This window comes from Macaca mulatta, chromosome 9, assembly GCF_049350105.2.
Source record: "Macaca mulatta isolate MMU2019108-1 chromosome 9, T2T-MMU8v2.0, whole genome shotgun sequence".
NCBI classification, from domain to species: Eukaryota; Metazoa; Chordata; class Mammalia; order Primates; family Cercopithecidae; genus Macaca; species Macaca mulatta.
In genome coordinates this window covers 88,325,527-88,344,641 of record NC_133414.1, presented here as the reverse complement: position 1 = coordinate 88,344,641, position 19,115 = coordinate 88,325,527, and the positions used below count along the sequence as shown (strand labels likewise).

The following is a 19,115-nucleotide window of genomic DNA, read 5'->3' as shown; positions in this document are numbered from 1 at the left end:
ATGGCTCTTTTCATCTGATTTCAAATGGCATAAGGCAATATGAGGTACCAGCAAGAGGCTGAATAAGAAACAAGTAGGAGAATTTATTCCTTTAGACCCCTCCCTGTCTCACTTCAGTTCTGCCAGTCACTGCATTCTGGGATTACTATTTCAATTGGATGGACCTTGTTCTATGACTCCAGGCTTTCTCTGGGTTCCTTTTGCTTGTCCCTACAGGATTAAAGAAGATAACAGCTTCCCAATGTTGCAAATCCCGGGATGCCTTAACACCTTGTATTGGCTTCTGTAGTTCTGCCCACACCTTGGTAAACTCTACCTCATTGAACTTTCTTTTTTTCCATTGCCCAGGCTGGAGTACAGTGGCATGATCTCAACTCACTGCAATCTCCATCTCCCAGGTTCAAGCAATTCTCCTGCCGCAGCCTCCCCAGTACCTGAGATTACAGGCACGTGCCACCATGCCCGGTTAATTTTTGTATTTTTAGTACAGAAGGGTTTTTGCCATGTTGGCCAGGCTGGTCTCGAACTCCTAACTTCAAGTGATCTGCCTGCCTCAGCCTCTCAAAGTGCTGGGATTATAGGCATGAGCCACCACTCCTGGCTCTCATTAAACTTTCAGTTAAACCTTTTGAGTATGCCAGCTGTCCGATGCTGAGACCCTGATTGTAACAAGAGCCAAGTTCATGTTGCTCTGACTATTAGACATCCAAGTGAAGATATACATAGGCAAGCAGAAATGAGTTGGGAGAGACCCTAAGGCTGGGGAAGTCTGGGATACAGAAAAGGTAAGAGTCTTCAGCAAATAAAGTTGGAGTGGAGGCGTGTACCTGTAGTCCCAGCTACAAGGGAGGCTGAGGTGGGAAGATCACCTGAGCCCAGGAGTTCAAGGCTGCAGTGAGCTGTGATCATGCCACTGCACTCCAACCTGGGTGACAGACCAAGACCCTGTCTCTAAAACAAAAACAAAAACAAAAACAAAAAACAAAACAAAACAAAAACCAAACAAAAACAAAACAAAAAAAAAGACTTTTTACCATATAAGTGCAAAAGGAAATAGTTATCACCTTTTGCTCTCCAGGAAAGCAACTGTCTCCTCTGTTGACCAGGCTACCTTGCTGAATGGTAAGATGGGAATCTTATTAGATTCAAGGAAGGCCTGGACTACTTCATCCTCGTATTCAGGAAGCCTGACATTCAGTATTAAAACCTGAAATAGTTACCCTCCTTCCTTTAAGAGTCTAGCAAGACTAATCTCCCCATGCCTCACATCGCTGTTTACCTTGGTTAATAACAGAGGCCCAAACTTCTCAGGCATCCATTTTCTTCGGGACTCTCATTTTCCTACTGTTGTGTATATCCCTATCATATGATTTGATACTTCCCTCCCTTTCAAACTTTTACTTTCAAGCAATTTTAGTTTCTAAATGATAAATTACTTACTCTATGACCATAACGAACTTCTCAAAAAATGGTTAACAGTTAGCCAAGAAGAGAACAAAATTAATTCACTTCAGCCATTTATTCACAATTACAACAGCCACAATGCACTTCATCACTGAACAAACTCCATGATAGACATTTGGCCACCGGGACAAGGAGCCAGATTAGACTGATCATTTTTTTACTATTTTGGGTTTGCACTGACATACATGGCCATAAACAGTTAATTGGAGCTATAAATACTTCCAGCTAAGTTTAATTAGTTTTCTGTACAAAATCCCAGGTTATAATAACTGTGGTGATAACTCTGGACAAAATTTTAAAATTCCATAGGAAGTTTGTTTTAAAAATTGACCTAGAATATGCTCTGAGAGAAAAAAGAGAGAGAAAAAAGAAATTGAATAAAGGAGCAAGAAATCAGAGTATGAAAAGATTAGTTACTCTGTAAAAAGCCAATATGATTGTAGAGGTATTAAAATCCCTGTAGGAGATTTACAGAGAAGTCTGCCCTGGATTAGAATTTGATATCAAATAACTTAACTGAAGTCATACAATTTCTGTGCCATTTGTAGTTGAGTTAATAGCATATGTTCCTGGAGGATTACAGCCAATGATTAAGGAAATTAGGTTTTGTTTGAATTTAATTTAGTTATATAAAACTGCTACTATAATTTACAGCTTTGATATTTAATATTTAATAACCCAGATCTTAGAAGAATACTAGATATAGCTGTGTCATTATGCTTTGAAATATTATTCCCATAAGTCATTTATATTTGCTGGCTGATAAGGATGTTCATCAACTAGATGGACTCAACATGAGTCCACTGATAAAGCCAATGCAGTTTTACAGTTTGCTGAGTCCCTTGTATGTTTCCACTCCATTTCCCACACCCGTAACTTACTGAATCATAAATTATCTGGCCAGTCAATTGTCATAATAAAGAAGCATTACAGCCTTTTCTTCAACAGCCAGCTGTGGGAATGACTCAACTCTGCTTTCCTCTCACATTTTATGTATCTGTGGCATTTAGTCATTAAAAATCATAGTAATTTCTCCGTAAATATTGCTCCATCAATATTTTTTCTTGTTTTCCTTTTGTTGCATTGCTTCTTTTTTCCCTATTCATCTCTTTGACTTTTTATTTCTCTTTTCCCATCATTTTTCTGAGGAAAAATGATAAATAGTAATGACTCCAATTTTTCTTTCCTAAGTATATATAGAGACAGATTTGAGTTTTCTTTTTCTCTGATTTATAAAAATTAATGCTAATTTATGATTCTATAGATTGGCATTTGTTTCCAAACATTCATATTTTTTCTCTCATATAAGAATATTTAAACTATTTAAACTCCTTTTATCTTTTAGTGTTTCTGACTTAAACTTTTTATCTCCTTTATTTACATGTCTTACTGCTTTTACAGCTAACAGGAATCCTTCCAGCCTGCTATTCTCTCTAATTTTATTCCTCTCACTTGCTTTTACTTCCTAGTTTAGGCTTCCTTCAAAGACAGGTCAAGTCAGCCCTTACATATCAATTAAAAAATGAGACAGAAAATTTAAGAACAAAAAAATGGTGACTTCATAAGCTACAATTTATAATCCCAAAGATTTTAGAGTCTATACAGAGGGTTTAGGTGAGAATGCCCATTTTTAAAATTTATTTTTTATACTTACATATATATGTATATAGATGTCAAATATTAAACGTTGACCAGTACTTAAATATGCAAGTTGGATACTCAAAGAATGTTTGAAGAGAATGAAGAAATTCATTAATACATCTTAGAAACAAGTTTCCTTTGTGCTTTACTGCCCACTTTCCAACTTGGATTCCAACTTGGAGAACATTTTGTAATAATAACAATAATAAATGTTAATAAAATGTTAAATGTTAATAACAAAATGTTATTACTAATATTATTTTTTTAAAAGTATAGTGGTGTGCCTAGGTGGCAATCTTGACTTCACCATTTTATAGCTGTGTGACTGAATAATTTACTTAACCTCTCTGTGCCTCAGTTTTCAAATTTGTAAAATGGGGATAACAACAGTACTCTGTGGACAACGTTCTTATGTTAATTTATGTAAAATGCCTAGAATGATGCCTCATCCACAGTAAAATCTCAATAACTGTTCAATATTGTTATTATCTGTATTATTATTTTTGTTACTATGAAATAAAGCACCAATTAAAAGGAAATAGCAGACCAATGTAAACGCTAAGAAGCAAACAAGCACCACGGCAGTAACTGGAAAGTATTTACAAAGTCTATGATTTTTGGCATGTATGTTGCATAATTTTGGAGGTAAAAATTCTTTGGTATTGTTTGGAGTAGCCACAACACATTTTGAAGTGACCAATACAGTATCAACAATCACTAGTTCAAAAGTTACCCATGTGAGTAGTTGAAAGAAAAGTCTACATCAAACATATTTGAGAAGCAAAGTCCATTTGTTATCTGAATATAATGAGCTGCTTCAAATCATGTAAAGCTTGAAGCTCTGGTGGATATTAAAAATTCCATCTCAAAAACTACAGAAATAGTATGGTTGCACTAATCTAAAAAAAAAATCACGCCATAAAGCAGCATCCAGAACTGGATAAAGAGATTTCATATCTAAAAATAGAATCTCCTAATTTATTTGAAGAGAATTCCACTGAGTGCAGGCTGTATAGAAGACACTGATGTCCACCCTGTGAGGAAGTTAAGAACAGAAGACTGTGTAACAGAAGCAATGGTAATCCTTAATATTGAATACAAATGAAAGGAAGGAGAGAATTTGCCATGTTTCAATGAATCATAAAATAAACCAGAAGACACCAAGAAAGAGAAAAAATTCAAAATGTCCAAGAAAAGAAACAAGATCTATTTCCTGTACTATGTTTTCATTTATTCACAAACCAGATACCATATAATGTATACTGGAAAGGGGTAAAAATATACATAATGACTAATACCAAATAAAACATCTTCCACTAAAGGAAATACAAGCAGAATCTGCAGGATATAGACATACTGCAGCAGGGACAATAAGAAATGTGACTTTACTCCAGGCACAGTGACTCATACCTACAATCCTAGAACTTTAGGAGGCCAAATGGGGAGAGTCAGTTGAGCCCAGGAGTTTAAGACCAGCCAGAGCAGCATGGCAAGACCCCAATTCTACAAAAATTTTAAAATTAGCTGGGCATGGTGGCGCACACCTGTAGTCCCAGCCACTCAGGAGGCTAAGGTGGGAGGATCACTTGAGCCTAGAGCTTGGGGCTGCAGTGAGCACTCCAGGATGGGTGACAAAGTGAGATCCTGTCTCAAGAAACAAGGAAGGAAGGGAGGGAGGAAGGAAGGGAGAAAGGGAGGGAGGGAGGGAGGCTGAAGTGGCTAATGATGAGCATTCCTGGGAACAAGATTGTTTGTGATACAAAGCAATAGAAGCATAGTCAAATTCAGGTCTATTACAAAGTTATTTTCAATTACCTAAAACATTTTAAATACCCAGATAGTTATGACTTAGGAATACCAGTATTTGAGGATCAGAAAATTTGAGTGTGTGTCACATCTTTGCCAATTACTAGCTCCATGATCTTAAGCAATCATTAAACTTGCTGAACTCATTCTTTCCATACGGAAAATAGAGACAATAGTGTTTACATACTATACCTTATAAGGGTTTAATAATAGTTCAATTAAATGATACTTTGAAACATGAAGCACTGCTGGAATGTAAACCATTAATGGAATTCCGCTCTTCTTAATTTTTCCATTGGTGAAGATGTTACTATTTTTTCATATTATTTATGATATATAAACTAATTGTTAAGTCTAAATCTCTGTTCAATATATGAAAAAACATATAACTCTCACACTGGTCCCAGCTATAGCCTCTGGTACATCATATAATTAAATTTATCTACCAACCAATGCTATTTTTTAAATATTTAATGATAGCTACCATAATACCCTTTTTCCATCTGTATATTACAGAAGTTCAAAGGTTGGTTAATGTACTGGTGTAATGACATCAAGCTCTGATTGTGCCTGGTTCCTTTATTTACTCAAAATACAATGCAGTTGCTAAGGCTTGGAAATCCTCGTCCTTTTTCTCTAGATTCTCTCGAGTTTGTTAATATTTTTCTTAAAAGTTGCTGCCTGCACCTGTGACATACTCTTGCTTACCCAGGACATATGCATCACCACCCTATTTATCTCTTCTCTTTGCCAACAGAAGTCTATTGTTTTCAGATATTGGGAAGTATTTTGCTTAAGAAAGTCAGCCCTGTCCCTGGACCCAAGAGGTGAGTGTTGATTAGTTTAAACCAATCACAACAAGTCTATTACTCTGCCATTGTCATGGCCACATGGTGCAGCCTTGACCTCTGAGATACAGAGGGAAGTCTTCTGGCAGGGTTTGTAGAAATGATTTAACTCTTTATAAGACTCCAAACGTGGATTCACTCATTCCTGCCACTGGAATACTTACTTCCGAAATCGTAATGTTTGGAAGGGCTGCAGACAACTTGAGATGATGTTAGGAGGAAACTCAAGATTATTGCAGAACTGCCAATCCAGAGCCCCTTCATCATTAACCCACTGAATTAACAAAATGTTAACTTTTCCTTTTTCCAGACATTTGTATGTGAGATAATAGATTTTAGTTATTGTTTTACTCCCATTTCGATGTGTAGAAGAGTCTGTTGATGCACCAACACGTGCTCTTTGCCTCCCTGAGATGATCTGCTGCTGCAATAGTTTCTAGCACTCTGACAGTTTCCCACCTCAAGCACCTGCACCTCTTCTTCTCATCCTGAGGTTGCAATGCCAAAGTGGAGGAGGGGTTTAAGCCTCTTCCCCCTTATCCCCAATCAATAAAGAAGGAGATTTGGTGGAGTTGGAGGGTTCAGCCTTCCCACACCTGGCGGGACATTTCGGAAGTGAGTTTTCTCAGAGGATTCCAAAGGAGTCCCAGTTGCCTACAGTTGAAACTTCATATTAATATGCCATCTACTGGCTCTTTTACCTTCCTTTTCTTACTTTTATGTTTCCTACAAATGTGCTCTACTTGACTTTGGGATCACCTCCTAAATAAATTACATAAGCTAAAACCTTGTCTCAGGGTCTGCTTTTGAGGAGCCCAACTCAATATGAATTGAGAATTCTGTTACTTGCAGTTGAAAGCATTCTAATGCAAATCCGATAGAGCAGCACTGTTCAGTAGAACTTTCCGTGACAATGGAAATGTTCCATATCTGTAGTGGTCATCATGGGAGGTAGCCATGAGCCCCGTGTGGCTGCTAGAACACATGAAATGTGGCTAGTATGACTGAGGAACTGAATCTTTCCTTTCCTTTTAATTAATTTAAATTTAAATGACCACATGTGGCTAATGGCTACTATATTGGACAGCATGGCTCTAGATGCATTTCAGGGAGTATAGAATGAATGAAGCAATTACATCCTTGCCTTAGACATCAGAATTATATTCCACAACCATATATTTTGCACAATAAAGAATTAGGCTAGGCCAGACTCTGTGAAGAATACAAAGATGAAAAAAATAAACAGCTCCTGCCTTCCAAAACTCAGTATATTCAGGGAGGCATACATACAAGTATATACATACACAGGATACACATTGCAAGAGTGGCATAAACAAAGCACATTTGGAAATAAGAGGATGCACAATTGATTTCTACTGTGGGAATCCAAGAATTCTTCACTGAGGTAGCAATTGAGATTGGTCTTGAAAATGAATAGAATGTCTTTGGGGAGGGACAAATGGAAAATTACATTTATAACAAAGAAAAGAGACACATGGAAGCAATATAAACAAGAGATATGAGAAGGCAAGCAATATGGTAAATCTGGGCTACAGACCAAGACTCTAGGTGAGGTCCAGAATATGCAGAGCTTTGAATTCCATGTGAGCACACTTAGATTTTTTTTTCTATGAGAAGTAGTCATCAAAATATTTGAACTTGGGTGTTGATGATGGTATTGTCAGTGACATAACTGGTTACAGATGGAAACAATTAGAGACATGGAAATCAGGAGTTTACAGCATTACTCCATATAAGAAATAATATTGATGTTACTTTGGCTTATAGCATCAAGAATAAAAATGAGAAGGAGTTTCAAACCCATCCCATAGGTAGGCGTGGCAAGTCCTGACCACAAACTAAAAGTAGGCTATGAGAAAGAGTTGGAGATGGCCCTGAAGAGAACATATGAAACAAGAATGTTTGAGGGGGGAAAATAATGAGCCTATCGAGATGAAAGGGATGCTCAGGAGACATCTGCACATACAAATGTTGGGTTTGATGGTCAGCTATGTCAAAAGATGCAGAGTTTAAGGAGGAAGAAGAATGAGAGGAAGCTCTTGAAGTTCACTCATAGCTCAAGGAGGATGAAAGGGTTTGGAAAAACCAAAGGGAAACAAAGGAATAGATGATGTATCTTTCTAAGAACCACATTATACTTTCACTAATAATGAGTAAAGTATTGTTATTTGTTTCTGCTACAGTGTCTTGTTGATTTGAATGCATGATTCTCATCTACTGAGGCTCTGTTTATCTATTACTCATTGCACAGAAAATTTAATCAATTTTTCTGATTGTTTTCTTTTGTATTTTTAGCCTAAGGAAGTTATTTAAAATATACTGAATAGAAGGGAAAGCTAATCATTTTCCTGGAAAAGCAAGCAAGATTGTAAAAATGGTGACATGGATACTGTGGTGCACTGCCCATATCCCTATTCAAGATCAGGGCACTCATTTCCAGAGACAGAGTATTGGCTACTGACAGCTTGTAGCTGAGTCCTTCTCCAGAAACTGCCCTTGGCCTTGCCCACTACACCTTCTTGGAGGTAGCTTGTGTCCATTAACAGGTTGCTGTAGCTCTTTTGTTTAATTTCAGTCAATTCAGAAGAACAATCCTAGCCTCAGAGCTCCCTATGGAATCAACTGAAGCCTCCGTTGCAACTCCATCACAGTTTACTTCTCCCTTTGCATTCTTTCTTCTCTTACAGGTGTTATTCCCATGAGATTCCCAAATAAACTTCCTGCATGCAAATCTCCATCTCAGCATCTGTTTCCCTGAGGAGGAACCAACCTAAGATGAATTGCAAATTAAAATCTCAGTGGGTACTTTTTAACTTAACAAAACCACTTTAGACATCATTTAAAGCATCAGGATTCTCTTTACATTCGAAAAAGAAGATTAATGAGGATGACTTTTTTAACATTCTATTAATTTAATCAGCATGGCACTAGTACAATAATGAAGAGACAAATGAATAGATGAGAATAGATATCTTAGAAATAGATCCTACAATATACAAGAATGTATTATATTATCAAGGCCATTGACATCACAAAATATGATAAAGATTAATGGCATAACAAATCAAAGAGGAAGGGAAAGATTATTCAATAAATGGTTCTGGGACAACAGGATGAAAAAAATAAATTTAATCCTTATATTGTATACTGAAATAAGTCCCAAATGTATTGAAAATATGATCATAGTTCAATTTTACTAATAATCAAAGAAGCAAATTTGGGCATCAATGAGATACTACCTGTTGCTTGTCATATTGTTGGAAAAGAGTATCTTCACATTTGTTGATGGAATATAAATTGTTATAGTTTCTGAAGCACAATCTGACACTCACTATGCAAATTTGAAATGTGTATGTCTTTGATTACTTGAATATATATAATATTAATAATATATGTATATATAATAAATTTCACAAACCTTAAGAGTTTTTACAAATTTATATACTCATGTACATGTAAAAATAAGTGTCATCATTTCTGTAACCATCAGTCTGTGGGGCTCAGAAAATGACACCCTATAAGTATGGCACTTTGACATGCTGAGTACTTTGAACTGAAGAACACTGGAAGGGCTTCAAAAGCAAGTTCTCTCTGACCTTCTCTTGCCCTCCTGTCTCCAACTCCTTTCTCCCCAGAAGTGAGTCAAAGCAACCAGAATTTCCCTTCCCAAGGCAAGTCATAGAAACCAGAAGCCCTCTCCTCCACAGCAAGTCCTAAAACCTACAAAAGTTACTCTCTCCCTTCTCTTTTGAAGACCCTCATTCCAGAGGGGTCCAGCCCCATATCCAGGAGGAAAGGATGCTACACAGAGAAGCCAAGAAGAATTTACATGGATAGGCCTTACTGGGTTCCTCACCTGAGTCTGTCACCATTAATTAGATGATACCCCTTTGTCCAATCACATTTCTACATGGCTGTCCCCAATCTAAGGACAAAAACAGTTTCCCCTCGAGTCTTTGAGTCTTCATTTTTGAAGGCTTCCATGTCACAAAAAAACTTTGATTAAATAAATTGATGTTTTTCTCTTGTAAACTTGTCTTTTGTTATAGGAGTATCAGCCGTGACCCTTATGACAGGTGAGGAAAGGTATCACACGCTTTCTGTCCCTACAAGCCAAATGAAGATCTAAAACATTTTCAGCACTTCAGATGTTTTCCTGGTGCCCTATCCTGGATAGTAACCTTCCCTAACCCCTACAAATAAGTGAATAAGACAGAGACCATGTCCTAGCTTTCATGGAACTTATGGTCTACTGAGGAATACAAATTGTTTACTTAAATAAACAATTACACAAACGATTGTTTATTAATAATTGATATTACTATTACAGTGGAAAACTCAAAGTATGAAAAGAGAAATGTAATTTAGATTGGTGAACCTGAGAAAATACAAACCTGAAGAAGTAATCTTTAATGTGAAGAATGAGTAGGAATTAGTTAGGTAAAGCGAATAGGGAGGAAAGAGCATCCCAAGGAGAGGCAACAGTATGTGGCTCGAGTAGGAAAAAAGCTTCAAGGAAATAAAAAATAAAAATAGTGTTGGTAAGCAGAAAAGAGGTAATGCAGGAAACTGGAGGAACAGACAGGAGCCAGTCCCTGCAGGGTCTTATAAACTGGTTAAGGATGTGTGTTTTAATCTAATTGTAATGGAAAACTACTCCATGGCTTGAAAGGAAAGTGCTTTTTTAAATGATCATTGTGGACCACTGTGAAGATAATGCGTTGTTAAGAAGACAGAATTGAAGTTTGGAGCCCCTTTTAGGCTATTGTAAGAGACGATGATGACTTGGACCATAAAAGTGGCTTTGAAACAAAAATACATGGGAAATTAAAGACGCGGTTTGAAAGGTGCATCCACTGGATTCAATGGCTGATAGGATGAGAAGAGTAAGTGTAAAGAAGATTCCAGATTAATATAAAAGAAAAGCTCTAAAGGATATACATCAAACTGCTAGTAGTTAGCTCTGATTTGGGTTTGGGTGAGGGGGAAAGATGAAGATGACTTTCACATTTTATTCTGTATAGTCCAAATGAAAATGGTGATGATAGTGGTGGTGGTGGCATTAGTAGTAATAGTACTAGTAGCAGCACTAATAATAATGCTAGTAGTAATAGTTTAGAGTTATTAAATGATCTTGCATTATCATCTTTAATTTATTACATTGTTTAATAGAAATAACATAAAAGATCATTTATTTGATTTTATAAACCAAAAAGCATCTGAGGCTCCTCTCAGTTTAGAAGTTTGTTTTGCCAAGTTTAAGGACGGGCCCATGAACAGCCTCAGAAGGTCCTGAGAAGGTTGGGTCACAGCTTGATTTTATACATTTTAGGTGGGCAGAAGTTACAGACAGGTATCAATCAATATATGTTGGTGTATATTGGTTCAGCCTGGAGGGGCAGGACATCTCAAAGCAGGAATGGGAGGGAAGGGGGTGTTCCAGGTCATAGATGGATTCAAAGATTTCCTGATTGGCAAATCTTTGAAAGAGTTGCTTTGCCTGAAGAATTGAAATCAGCAGAAAGAGATACTTGGGTTAAGATAAGTGGGGTTGTAGAAATCAAGGTTCTTATTATGTAGATGAAACCTCCAGCTATTCGGCTTCAGAGACATAGATGGTAAATTTCTTATTAGTGAACCTTAAAGGGTGCTCCACTCTCCTGATTCTGACAGCTTTGAAGGACCTTTTAAAAATACGTCAAAGAAATATATTTTGGGGTAACATACTTTGATTCTTTTCAGGGCCTGTTATCTGTCATGTGATGTTTTACTAGTCAGGATGGAATTTGGTGTCATTGCTACAAAGAGTCTGTTTCATCAGTCTTAAGATTTCTTTTGTAATGTCAATGCTGGTAGGTCACGGTGCCTGAATTCCCAAGGGAGGAGAGTATAATGTGGCATGTCTGACCTCCACTTTCCATCATGGCCTAAACTAGTTTTTCAGGTTAACTTTGGAATACCCTTGGCCAAGAAGAGGGGTCCATTCAGTCAGTTGGCAGGGCTTAGAATTTTATTTTTGGTTTATATTCTCATAAAATACTTGTTATTCTATAAATGAAATATAATTCAAATTAAAAGGCAAAAATAAACTGGAAACAATATTCCAATAAGTATCACAATGGATTGAGATCATTTCTATATAAAAAGCTCATACAAATTATTAAGGTTTGTAAGAAGATTTCCATACCAATCAGCGATTCACAAAGGAAGAAATAGTAGTATTCAATAGACATGGCAATCAAGAAAATGCGAGTACAATCCCCTTTCTGTTCCTGTCAAATTAGCAGAGATTAAAGAAGAATCTGCAGGGGGTGGGGTGGGGAGGAGGAACCCATGAGACAGGCCATCTCAAGCATTAATGTTGTGAGTTAAATTGTTGTGGTCTCGTAGTTAGGTGATATAAAAATTGTAACTATGTCATTACCATTTTTATAACCTTTGACTTGAACTTCTACCTTAGGGATTCTATTCTAAAGAAATGAGTATAAATGTGAAGAAACATGTATACCCAAAGGCATTCCTTACAGCCATTATTCATAACACAATACTGGAAATAATATAATGCACAATGGTAAATGGTCAGGGTAATTATAGCATATTCTTGACTCTTGTAAAATCATTTAAATGTACATGGAGAAATGTTTAGGCTCTAATTTTAAGTTAAAGCATGTTTTTACATCTTCTTGGCCCAGCATCCCTCTATGCCCTCACCTGTGCCAGCCATACATAACCCTAGTATCAGAAACCAGATTTTATCCCAATCTAGCCAAAATTAGGCCATCTGTGGCAGGCCCATTTACATACCTGCCTATGGGATCCTGTCTTTCACTCAGAGCTCCAGCCACTCCATTTAAAACAGATGCTATTCACTCTGTTTGGGCAACCTGCAAAAGAACTCAGGTATATGGGGATTACTGAAATCAGTGACTCTCTATATGTCATAAGAAACACATTTCAGAAGAAATAAATTATAAACTCGGAGCTGTGAGATAAGCTGAAAATCTATTTAAAATAAAGAGTGACGCTATGTGCTGAATATAGATAGAAGAGAACAACAGCCTGTATGAAGGTTAACAAAAAGGAAAGCTGAGAATCCGTACTTCCCAGTGTAACCAGTACTCCGCCCTGTAGGTAACAGGCACTCCAAATTTATTTGTTATTGATGATGTTTTAAGATAGTTTGTCTTCCCACTAGAAGCCAAAGTATTTGAAGACTAACTTGCTGACTTACTTGCTTGTGTAGACACTTGCATAGCTGGAACAGTGTTTACATCCAAGATGTACTTATTTCATTCCCGAAACAACCAGCCTTGAGAGACGTACACTGAAAAAGTATAGACTGAATAACCTCTGGGGAATGGAACTGGGAAAAGATAACAGAAGAGAGTCCTCTGTTTATTTATTCATATACTTCACTTTTTACATCATAATTTCGTATTATTTTTGACCCTTTTTTACAATTGATGTGTATTTTATTAAAACTAAATATGTAAAAGCATATTACTATGTTTTACCTTATCTTCCACTGTTTTAATTATACAGGTATCAGAGGAATATAGTATATATGTCGTATATCTATATATTACTCATCTTCAAATCCAGGATAAGAAATAGCTACTCAAAGCAAACCCAAGATGAAAGTAATGCTGTTAGTGATGGTGGCAGCAGTTATAATAGCAGTAATAACAGTAGTAGAAGTAGTATTAGTAGCTAGTAATAGTAGTGCCTTATGTATGTTTGGTCAACCCTTGTGGTTTTCATTGACCTTACATTATTTCCTTTGTCCTATCAAACAGCACTGTGAAGCCATTGTGAAATCATTCCCATTTAACTAAAGGGAGAAGTGAGACTCAAAGTATTTGCCTAACAAATGACACACAGATAATGAATGGTAGAACCAAAACAAAATTTTGCAATTTGATTCTTAAACTGGTTTCAGTTTCACTATTTTTCCAGGCACTTGCATACACAATTATCCCAAGTGGAACCACATACAATTTGGCTCTCCAAATATTAGGGCCACTGGTACATTATAATTTTAAGGGTGTTGTGCTTTTTATGAAAAAAAAATGTAATCCGAGAATGAGCTTAACAATAAGAGTAATAACACTAGGATCTTCTGATTTTTATTTGTCTCACATTAACGACCATTTTCCTAGTGTAGGTAAAACTAGAAAGGTGTACAAATAAAATTCAGTGTGTCCCTGGAACATACAATTTTGAAGTTGTTCTGAGTAGGAAATAATGTTCTACAGTGGCTGAAAATGAAAATCGCCTTGCAAGGTTATCTGGATTTTGAAAATCTGCATTGTGAATCCTAAGCTTAACGTAAACTTTGTGTGAGTTACCACCTTATAGCAACTTGTGTTAACAAATGCCATCCCTAAATCCTATCATTTGATGACAATTAAGAAGTCTTATAAAAATCCTTTTCCTGAGCAACTCACTTCCTGCCAAAGAAACTGTAAATCTTCACTTTAAACTACAACATCTGCTGAGGCATGAGTGTCAGGTGGCCATTTTTAAATTGTGAATTTTAGCATCCATGCAGTCTGTCGGTTTGTTATTTTCACGTTGCTGTGAGTCACTTCTGAACTGCCATTTCCTCTTTTACATTCCTAAAGCTTTGCCATAGTCAGATACTCACTGGAATATCTAATACTCTGTTGTTACTGTAGTGGCCAAGCCCTCTTTTCCGTGTTATGGTAACTCATCCATATCATCAACACTACCAGTTCTGCCATCATCACCCCCATCTCTGTCATCATCACCCAAGAGACATTTACCCTATATCTCCTCGGGCACACACTCTATAAGACCTGATTCCTTTTTTCCAAAGGTACCATCCCTCTTCACTGAATTCCCAAAATTTTATTCTTCTCTGAAGTATTTCAATGGCAGGTATACATTTATTTTGTTGCATCAGTGGGATCTTCTTGCCATTTAGATTCTTATCTTTTTTTCTATCATCTTATCTCAAGATAATAGGAAAAGATGAAACTGATGCTGCTGCTAATTTTGAAGTCTTAACATTTTGTAGTAAGTATTTTCTGGGACTAAACAAGTGTACTATGCATTCAATTTGACAAGAAAGATGAGAAAGTTAAGTATCAATAGAGAATACCTTGAAGAAGAATTCTTAAGCATCCAAGAATAATTTCCATCATAAATCCTTTCAGAAGGGAAAACAGGAGCTGAGAAAAACATCCCCCTCTTTAACTTATCCATATATAGTGGTTTGGGTGTTACATTTTCTTATGAGTCAGCATTTTTGTGGGAATTCACTATGTACCAAGAAGACTTTTAAGCATTTTACATACAATATCTTGTATAAATGTCATAATAGCTTTAAAGGTAGCTATTATTATATACATTTTCTAGAGGAGAAAACAAAGGCTTAGAGAACTTGAATGATTTTTCCAAACTAAATAGCTAATAAGAAGCAAGAGCCAAGGCTTAAACAAAGATCTTTCTCTAGATAAAGTCCAAACATTTGGTCAAGTATGGAAAAAGTTTCTACTAGATTTTACTAGGTTCAATAAATCTATATTGTGTTAGAGCCAATAAAAATTATTGTGGGATATATTGCCTAATCTTGGTTTAGTTATTTCATTCATTATACCTGCCTTAAGCACCTATTATGTATTGGACACCATGTAGTATAAGCTCCAACATTCTGGACACAGAATGGAAAAAAAATACAGAAAGGAAAGTATTTAAGATGAATTATAAGGCAGTTAAAGTTACAAATTATGGGACAAAAATAAATAACTGGTTATGCATAAATATAATAGGAATGATATAGGGATTGCAGCAGATTATAAGTTACATATCAGTCAGAAATGCAATGCTGTTTGAAAATAACACAAAGACATAAAATATAACTGCAAATAATGTTCTCTTCATATTTAGCTTTGGCTAAATGGTTATGAGGACAAGTTATTCCAGAGCAACCATGTAATAAGCAAGCTATGGGAAACTTGAAGAAGGTCCATAGTTCTACAGTGAAAATAATTAAAAAGTAAGAAGAAAAGAAATCTTTAAACAAATACTTTAGGATTTGTGTTTATTTTGTCTAACGAAAGCAAAAACATGAACAAAGAGAGCCTTAATAACTATTTCAACATACAGAGAACTTTTCAGAGGATGGGAAAAAGTTGTTCCATTTTTCCATCGGAGAGAGAACAAAAGAAATGTATGTTCCTCAGAGGATGATACCATAAACATGTTCAGAAAGCGACATCCTAATTCTCCTCTTGGGACTTGTAAGTAGATGGAAACAAAAACTTTAAGATGATCAGAGGACAAAAGTTTCTCTTCTCACCCTTTCCCTGACACACATGCAACCAGGGTGTGCCTACTCAACAATCAACGACATACACAACTGTGCAACATAAATGGTGTTACCTTTACTGAAAGATGATACAACATATAGGTCTGAAACTCATTTGGTTGTCTACATATTTTATAAAACTGAACTTTTTACCAAAATCAAAAAAAATTCAGATAATAATTTAAATTGCTTCTCTAATTTTTTAAAGATCAAAACATGAGGTGACCTGATCCCCATTCTTAGTGGGTTGAAGGTATGTACTTCATCTCACATTAAATAGTACACATGCCCTCCATTTATCTGAGTCTCCGACATTTCCTATAATATGCATACCTGACCTATTTCATTCATTCAAGTTACCTCGTTAATCTCTTTAGACTTTTGATACTGCGACTACTGGCATGAGTTAAAGAAGGACCATTGGATGACTTCACTAAACCTATTTAGTGTACACAGTTTCTCATATGGAGCCCTCTTCTTAACATTTTATTTAGAACTAGGCAACCAAATTCTGGCTGGTATGGAGTGCCTGAGCAGTAGTGCACAAAGAGTAGACAAAGAAGAATAAACACCCCATGGTCTTCCAAAAGTATTCTATGGAGCTAGGTTTCTCCAGGTGCGATTGGTACAATGTGCCAGGAGCCACTCCAATCTTCAAAAGACTGTGGCAGCTGATCTCTTGGATAATTAGTTTTATTCAATGAGGAGTAACTTAAAACATGATTTTCATATTAAAGCATTATCATATGCAAAATTCAAAAACATAAGATAAAGTATGAAAGTTCAAAAGCATTTTGTCATTTGTAAAAGAGAACCAAGGTTTGCATACTTTTGCATACTTTTGGTGGGTATGTTGCCGGCAATGTTGGAGGAGCATTGCTAGATTTCCACCAACTCTAAATTATTGCTAAGTTATATCTCTTGTGACCTAAACCTCTCCTGAATCTCTTCTTGGAAGCCTTACAAGCACAAGGGTATGTGTCCAATGAACAAGTAAATCCTAATTAAGATTATTCCCACCAAAATTAAGCAACTCTTCATTTGAGATGTTGTTTTTTAAATGATCTCCAACACACTAATTCAGCCTAATGCCTTCGGTTATGGACACATATCTGGAGTCAGATTGCCTGGGCTCTCTATCACTCAATAGTTGTATGACCTTGAATGAGTAACTTAAGCGCCATGGGCTCCAATGTCTTCATAGGTTCTTCATAATATTGTTAAGAGGTTTAAATGTGTCAACATTTGCAAGGCATCTAGAATAATATGTGATAAACAGCAAGTGGTACAAATCTTCCTATAGGGAATGCTAAGTTTTTTTCTAAAGCTTTGTTTTCAGGTGGAAGAAATATGGCTATTCACATAATAAGCTTTATAAACTTATCCTGAGGTGATAATCTTGGGTAGAATATATCTATCAACCAACCCTCTAGTGATCCAACCTTCAGTTTAGCATTAAAGGGAAAGGAAAGTACTGAAAAATAAGGACCAACTCTCAACAACTATTTAAGTGTGTTTTGACATCTCAAAAAGCAGTAGCAAAACAAAGAGAAAGCAAGAAAGAAAAGAAAGAGAGAGAGAGAGAGAGAGGGATGGAGGGAGGGAGGGAGAGAGGGAGGGAGGAGGGAAGGAAGGAAGGATGGAAGGAAGGAAGGAGAAGGGAAGGGAAGGAAGGAGAAGGGAAGGGAAGGAAGGAAGGAAAAGAAAGAAAGGAAAAAGAAGAAAGAAAGAAGGAAAGAAAGAGAAAGAAAGAAAGGAAAGAGAAAGAAAGAAAAGAAGGAAAGGAGAGAGAGAGAAAAAGAAAGAAAGAGAGAAAGAAAGAAAGAAAGAAAGAAAGAAAGAAAGAAAGAAAGAAAAAGAAAGAAAGAAAGAAAGAAAGAAAGAAAGAAAGAAAGAAAGAAAGAAAGAAAGAAAGAAAGAAAGAAAGAAAGAGAGAGAGAGAAGGAGGGAGAGAGGGAGGGAGGGAGAGGGAGAAAGGGAGAGGGAGGGGGACAGAGGAAGGAAGGAAGGGAGAGAAAGGAAGGAAGGAAGGAAGGAAGGAAGGAAGGAAGGAAGGAAGGAGAAGGGAAGGGAAGGAAGGAAGGAAAAGAAAGAAAGAAAGAAGAAAGAAAGAGAAGGAAAGAAAGAAAGAAAAAAGAAAGAAAGAGAAGGAAAGAAAAAGAAAGGAAGAAAGGAAGGAAGAAAGGAAGGAAGGAAGGAAGGAAGGAAGGAAGGAAGAAAGAAAGAAAGAAAGAAAGAAAGAAAGAAAGAAAGAAAGAAAGAAAGAAAGAAAAAGAAAGAGAGAGAGAAAGAGAAGGGAGGGAGGGGGAGAGAGGGAGAGGGAGGGAGGAGGGGGAGAGAGGGAGAGGTAGGGAGGAAGGATGGAAGGGAGGGAGGAAGGAAGGAAGGAAGGAAGGAAGGAAGGGGCTAGAGAAAGAAAGAAAATTGGGACAAACAGAAGCCCTGTCAAATAGTATTTATTTCAGAAATGTGAAAGACTTGATCTCTAAATTTTATTTTGAAGAATCACATTTTAAGTAAAAGTACAAACATTTAATGCTGTATTATACTCAGTAGCGTTTAAAGGAGACTAATTGTATTTATTTGTGAGTATTGTCTTTTACTTCTGTTTTTTGTTTTTGTCTGAAATATTTTTAAAGCACAGGGTCTATTCCAAATACCTTATCCAAAAGGTTAACAACACCAAATTAGATGATGGAAGCTTATTCAAGGAGTAAGGACCCATGGTTTTTGTGCTATTATAACATATTCCATAATTAAAAGGCAGTAAAAACCTGGCGATCTCAGGTTTTTCTGATTAGCCTTCCCCAGTAGTTCACAAACATTTTGGTCTCAGGACCACTTTACAGTCTTAAAAACTATTAAGAATCCCAAAGAGCTTTTATTTATGTAGATTAACCCAATAAACATTTACCTAATTAGAAAATTTTTAACAGAGGAAAAATTTTAAATATTTCTACTTTAATGCTACTAAAAATAACATTAAACCAAATGCATGCTAA

At 36.3% G+C, this 19,115-nt stretch overlaps 1 long non-coding RNA gene across 2 annotated transcripts in view; it reads right to left on the bottom strand.

The window, feature by feature from the left end:
• Positions 1-9: 9 nt before the first annotated feature.
• LOC107000201 (uncharacterized) overlaps positions 10-19,115 on the bottom strand; it is a 62,274-nt gene continuing 43,168 nt past the window's right edge. Inside the window, exons 6-8 of one of the 2 annotated variants that reach the window (XR_013397849.1) lie at positions 13,012-13,143; positions 12,585-12,664; positions 10-8,550 (exon numbers count right to left, since the gene is read on the bottom strand). This is a non-coding gene — a long non-coding RNA (uncharacterized LOC107000201). The remainder of the gene's footprint in view (positions 8,551-12,584; positions 12,665-13,011; positions 13,144-19,115) is intronic. The other variant, XR_013397850.1, reaches the window with a different exon arrangement.